Source organism: Carcharhinus amblyrhynchos, chromosome 1 (assembly GCF_965287045.1).
Source record: "Carcharhinus amblyrhynchos chromosome 1, sCarAmb.v2.hapA, whole genome shotgun sequence".
NCBI classification, from domain to species: domain Eukaryota; kingdom Metazoa; phylum Chordata; class Chondrichthyes; order Carcharhiniformes; family Carcharhinidae; genus Carcharhinus; species Carcharhinus amblyrhynchos.
The window spans coordinates 117,754,268-117,760,267 of record NC_137324.1 but is presented as its reverse complement, the minus strand read 5'-3'; the positions used below and the strand labels follow the sequence as shown (position 1 = coordinate 117,760,267).

Sequence of the window (6,000 nt, the reverse complement as noted above, 5' to 3'; positions counted from 1 at the left end):
CAGGGGATTTTCACAGTAACTTCACTGCAGTGTGAATGTAAGCATACTTGTAGCTAATAAATAAACTTTAAACTTTTTTATTGGGTTGTTTGTTGCAGAATAAGACATACATTGGTTGATTAGCTCTTAATTGATACACAAGTGAGTGAGCCAAATCTGTCTGTACATGTCATTTTATCTACACTTTCTACACTCTCCACACCTGAAATCCAGAGTGGCATCAGAAGGGCCCTCGATAAGCATTGTTAAAACTGCCTTTTGATTCAGGGAAATCATGAGTACAGTTCAGGAAAGTTAAAGAAGGGACAAACATAAGGGCCATGAATTTCCATCCTTGCTGTGTCTGGCACGGATCGCGCCAATCCCAGTAAATTGTGTGTGTGCCTAAAAATGGGTTTTGCGCCTGGTGTCAAACATTTTGCAATCATCCCAGTCCCTTGCAGGTGATGCAAAGCAGATCTCACTCAGAAAAGGCCTGAAGCTGATTAGCATATTTAAAGTGGCAATTAAATATGCACAGCCCACTTCCAGCTCGTGGGATCTTCGGCCCTCAGGTGCAGCGCCAGCCCTGCAAGAATCATTATTGGTCTCCACTCACAGAAACCAGGTGGGCATTGTCAGTGCATCAGGAGTGTTACCAAGGGGGTTGGACCTGAGTGGAGGTGGGGCCCAAGTGGATGTCATGAAGGAGAAGCTATGATGGGGGGGAGGGGGGGGTAACAAAATAGGGGCTCTGAAGGGAGGAATATGATGGGGGGGTGCTATGATGGAGGAGCTATGATGAAGGTTGTGACAGAGGGGGTTTTGACAGAGGGGCCTGTGATGGGGGAGTCTATGACAGAGAGGGCTATGACAGCGGGCTATGGCAGGGGGAGCTATGAAGGGAGGGCTATGACCTGGGGGGTGGGTCTATGACGAGGGGGGCATGGGGGGGCTATAACAGGAGGGGCTATGACTGGGGGAGCTACGACAGTGGGGTCTGTGACAAGGAGTCTATGATGGGGCGGCTATTACGGTAAGGCTATGATAGGGGGGCTAAATGGGGGGGGCTATAACAGAAGGGCTATGATAGGTGGGCTATGACAGGGAGCTATTGCGGGCAATTATTATACGGGGACTATGACAGGGAAGCTGGGGGTTGTGACAAGGGGGTCTATGATGAGGGGGCATTGACATGCGGAGGGATCTATGAAGGGGGGGTTTATGACAGGGGGGCTATGATGGGGGGGCTGACAGAGGGGGTTATGACGGGGGCTATAATGGGGTCCATGAAGGAGGGCCATGCAGGGAGAGTTGTGAAGGGGTGGGCACAAAGGCATGGGGCATGAAGGAGGGCCATGTCAAGAATGGGGATATACTGGGATGGCCTTAATGCCCTGATGCCGGCGATATGTTGGGGAGAGGATGGGCAATTATGTCGCCAATGAGAAGGGGAGGGTCCCAATGGCCGTGGGGGGAGCGCGGGGTGTCTTCCAGTGCACTGTGAGTTTGGGACACCCTTTCAACATGGCGCCTGATCAAGTTGCAGCCAGGATCACTGGTGTGTTCAGGCTCCGCCCCTCCCAGAACCAGTGCTAAACTCACAATCCTCCCAAAAACAAAAGAACACAGATCGTTCTGGTATTCTCACCCTTATGACGTTTTGGGAAAATTTTGACCAAAATGTCACAGTTGAAGGAATATAGCAGCACAGCCCATTGTCTCCATCAAGTCTGGCTTCTATCATTAGGTTTCTCTCATTGTTAAAATACAAATATACAGAATTATAATTACAAGGTAAGGAAAACCTAAATAAGTGATTCCACAATACTCACAAATTATTATTGTCTGCTGTGATAATACCACGCCATCAAATTAAATCCCTGTGAAGAGTTACACTCAAGTAAACTCAAGAGCAAAGTGATAAAAACCAAAATGTGATTTTGTTGAAAAGCTAGCTTTTACATGAATAAAGAAAACAGTTCAATGAGATTTTGAAAACTCACACAAGTTTTAAGGTTAGACTACTGTTAAAACGTGTGAGGATTGAAGGTCCATCCCAGAAGCAATTTTGGAATTCTATCCCTGGTGCATTTGTAAGAATAGTTTGCTCCTGTTTTCTTTAGTGCTGCTATGTTCCACCTTTGCAAATAATCGTTTCAAACAATATATTCCTAAAATTATGTATTAGAAAACAAATGTATGCACACGTGTGAATGAGAAGCAAAGGTTATTTGGAAAGCAGTGCAAGTCTTTTGGTACTCAAAGCGTTAATGCTGTAAATAGCCGCAACAATAGTCTTATTAAAGCTTCAGAATGAAACTGTCCATTTATTACAAAGGGCTGGAGGAGATGTTATTATGTTGGATTGCTTATAATGGTGAGGAATTGAGTTTTGCATAGAGAGGCTCTGATAGGTCCACTTTGGTTGCGTCTGGCAGCAGCCTGTCACTGTAAATGAAAGTCCTGCAGTGAAGAGAATTCAAACAGCTAGCAGCATGTAAAAGTTTTCACTGGCCTGGGGGCCATTAGTTAGATGCTGCTGAGACATTGCATGCATGGTTCTACCAGCTGTTAGCACTGGATGTGTGGTGACTGTTTGGAGCGGAAGAGAGAGAAAAAAAAACTGTATAGTTAGGTGCTCTGTTAATATAACTGGAGGCACCTTTTATACTGAAAGCTCTGATAAGCAAGATAACCTCACAGTCAGAAGGTAGGAAGCCAGCATGGGTGAACCGCATTGCCTTATAGCAGTGAACTCTGGTTTGAGAAAAAGAAACTCTATATGCTTCTAATCCTTTAGCTACTAAGATGACAATTTCAAAACCACTGTTCACTCTCTGAAAGATCTGTTGCATTTATGTTGCTTTGTTAAATAAATTTGAAGGGTCCTTTTTAAATGGAATATGAATGGCACATGTTGCTGTCAATGTAAAATAACCATTAAACCTAAGGACAAAAAAATCTACATATGTAGTTTATGAGAGATGATGCATCAGGTACTGGTTGCATGCCTGTTATATCTATTATCAAATAGCATATGTGTGCATATATATTTTTTATGCTGTAATGAATTTAGATTATGAACTAGAAATTATTAGAGATAATAAATAAAGTTCTGATCATTTCAAGATTGATAAATTTATTAGAACAGCTATTTCCTCAGTGTTGTTAACTTCTGACCAATTAAATAAATTCAGATTTTAGTGGTCTCTGTGTGTGCTTTCACTATTTTATACAGACATCCATTCAAAAGGGAAGGTAACACATGGTATTTTAAAATCTGAGATGTGTTGTAATTGAGAACTTAATGGAGCTTCAAAAAATGTCTTAAATATCTTAAGAAAAACAATTACGATAATGCATTTTTGCTCAATATCAGATGACATAGGTGTGTCTTGTCTCCAGTGTTGTAATCACTAACTCCATGGTGAAAGCATGCACATGTGCTTTCAGGATTTCCTAGGTACATATTCCTGTACATAGGATGTATTTAGAATTTAATCAGCAGATGACACAAACCTGGTGGTTTGTAATGTACAGAAAATTAAATCATAATCCAGTCGATATGTGATGCGGGTTAAGATTAATATGAGACTCTGTTGCTCAAATCAGCTGCTCAGTGTGGCGTATAAAAAGATGCTTCACTTGATCCTAGCTGTCAGTCCTTTGAGAGACTCAAAAGCAAGTGGATTAAAGGAAGGAGTTAACTGTAAATTGTTGGTAGGTGGATCTAAGGCAATAGGGTTTAGGTAGCTGCATGGAGCATAGCTGTGAAATCTATGAGCAACTAAAGGTTGGTTCTTCTGTTGCAAAGGCACGAGCTTGCATGCCTAAAAGCAATCTAGCATGTTCAATGAAAATTTGTTCCTGAGCCTTAATTTAGTTTACATGAAATGCAGATAAGCAAGAGACTTTTAGGGATGTCTACTTCATGATAGCTGTCTGGAACAAAGGGAGCTTTGCGATCCAGTGAGCAGATGCTTAAAGGAAGATGAAAGTGCTGAATATCTCTATGGGGAAAAAGGGGTTTGTTATTTGGACTCTGTAAAAAAAGAGATAAGCTGACAACAGAATAATGCGTGCAGCATTTCTGCTTTAAGTGGTTGTTCAAAGGATTTGTTTTTAAATGAGAACTACTCAGGATGGCATAACTCAAACCAAACTGCTTGAAATTCACATAAAAAATGTGGATTGGGAATGAGCAGGAATTATGCAGAAAGAATCCATCAGTTCTTTGTTTTTTTTAATTTAAATATCTTTTTCTTTTCCTTTACTGCAGCATGGCCTTCAATTGTTCAGCTTCCATTATAGTTCAGCCTCTCTAACATATTTAATCCAGGGAAAGGTGCAGTAGATAAAATATTCATGTTATGTAGTCTGCATTTTTAAAGAATGTTCTTTCTGGTTGGTACCACTGATGTGCTTTGTCTTGGCATCGCAGTAGCTGTGCTGACATGCTGCATGATGTAAATTGCCTTCATTCATTTCAATGTTCGGGATTTTGTGTGATCTTTTCCTCGTCACTGGGTTGCAAGCAAAGCTGTGACAGTGATGGAATTGGCCAGGAAGGAGCTGCAGGTGTTTATCATTTCGTGTATCTGTACAGAGAGCGACAGCTGCTGTTATAAGAGAGGACAAAATCAAAGTAAGTCAGCAGAGGGATGTTAAGATGAAGAGAAGCAAAGGACTGCCTTGCCGTGCAGGATGCAGTTGTATAGTCATTTCACTTTTCAGAAGCTTCTTAAAGGATTTATCTGGCTAATGTGTTATATTAGCTCTTAGAGGTTGTTATATGTTTCATATATATTTTCTGCGTGTCTGTACTGTTATTGTATAATTTTCCTATGCTGTGTTCTTCGACAGGAAAGGGCAATGTGTCTTTCCCAGGAGGTGGCAGCAAAGAGCCAGTGTAACTGAGGCACATAAGGAGTCTGGTTACATTCATTGGAGCTGAACTCAACTCGGAGAATAACGTCTTGGTAATTACAAAAAGTTTTTTTTTAATAATGAATTGTTGTAATGGTTCATCAGGCTGCAGCAGTAAATTTAGACTTAATTGTCAATGCATACATTGTTTTAGAATCGTCTGCAAGGCGCGGATGTTTATGAATGTGAAGGAAAGGGCCACACTAATTGCAAATGATAGTGATTTACTCTGTGCAAAAGAAACAGAAAGACCTTATGAATCAAAATAATGAAGTTGCTGGTGTTGAAGGGAATAAGTGGAACTGGCTCACAGGTTGCGTGGATAAATTAAATTTCCAGCAGAAAGTTTGAATGTGCTAATTATGTTAGCATGTAAACAGTTGGAATGACACTCTGTTGTCGCGCTAACCACTTTTTTGAGAAAAGCCAAAGCACTAATCTTCCATTATTAGGCAGTAATGTGTAGTGAAATATATCCCATCTGCAATGTTTATGTACAGACACTTTCAGACATTTGCTTGTATGATCTGCTGCCATGCTTTGATTATATGGACTGTTTTCAAGCTAACATCTTAAACAATTCATACAGCTACCCAAACTGCATCAGATTTCTGCAGTGTATCTTTCAACATAGATGTTGTGTACTAACAGAAGTTAAGTGGTAATAAAATAAGAACAGTAAGCAATACAAATATGAGTATTTAATTCCTACATGTTAAGGCATTTGTTCATTTTATTCCTCAAATGTATTGCCGTTTTTAACTTCTGCTATTGGTACAAAATTAGCTAATCAAAGAAATTTCAGAGCGAACTAAAATCAGGAAAGTGAGCTGGAAGAAGGATGGAGTGGTTGGTTCAGTAGCAGATATCTTTTTAAGTGTATGGGATCTGGAAGTGTAATTTGCAGCAAATATCTATTCCAATTATGCCTGAATTGCTGAATGTCTGGATCAAGAGCTCCAGCAAATTCAGGGCAATTCAATGCATAGAGAGAATGTTGGATTGCTTTGAATTTGAATTCAATCTTAGCATCCTTTCCCTCCATCAAATGAGGGCTCAGCTCAAGAGACAAGTGTCCACAGCCACAAGGCT

At 40.7% G+C, this 6,000-nt stretch overlaps 1 protein-coding gene across 1 annotated transcript in view; it reads left to right on the top strand.

The window, feature by feature from the left end:
• The first annotated feature begins 4,911 nt into the window (after nt 1–4,911).
• ndst3 (N-deacetylase/N-sulfotransferase (heparan glucosaminyl) 3) overlaps nt 4,912–6,000 on the top strand; it is a 765,674-nt gene continuing 764,585 nt past the window's right edge. The window contains exon 1 of the mRNA XM_080191467.1: nt 4,912–4,961. The gene's annotated coding sequence lies outside the window, so the exon portion shown is untranslated. The remainder of the gene's footprint in view (nt 4,962–6,000) is intronic.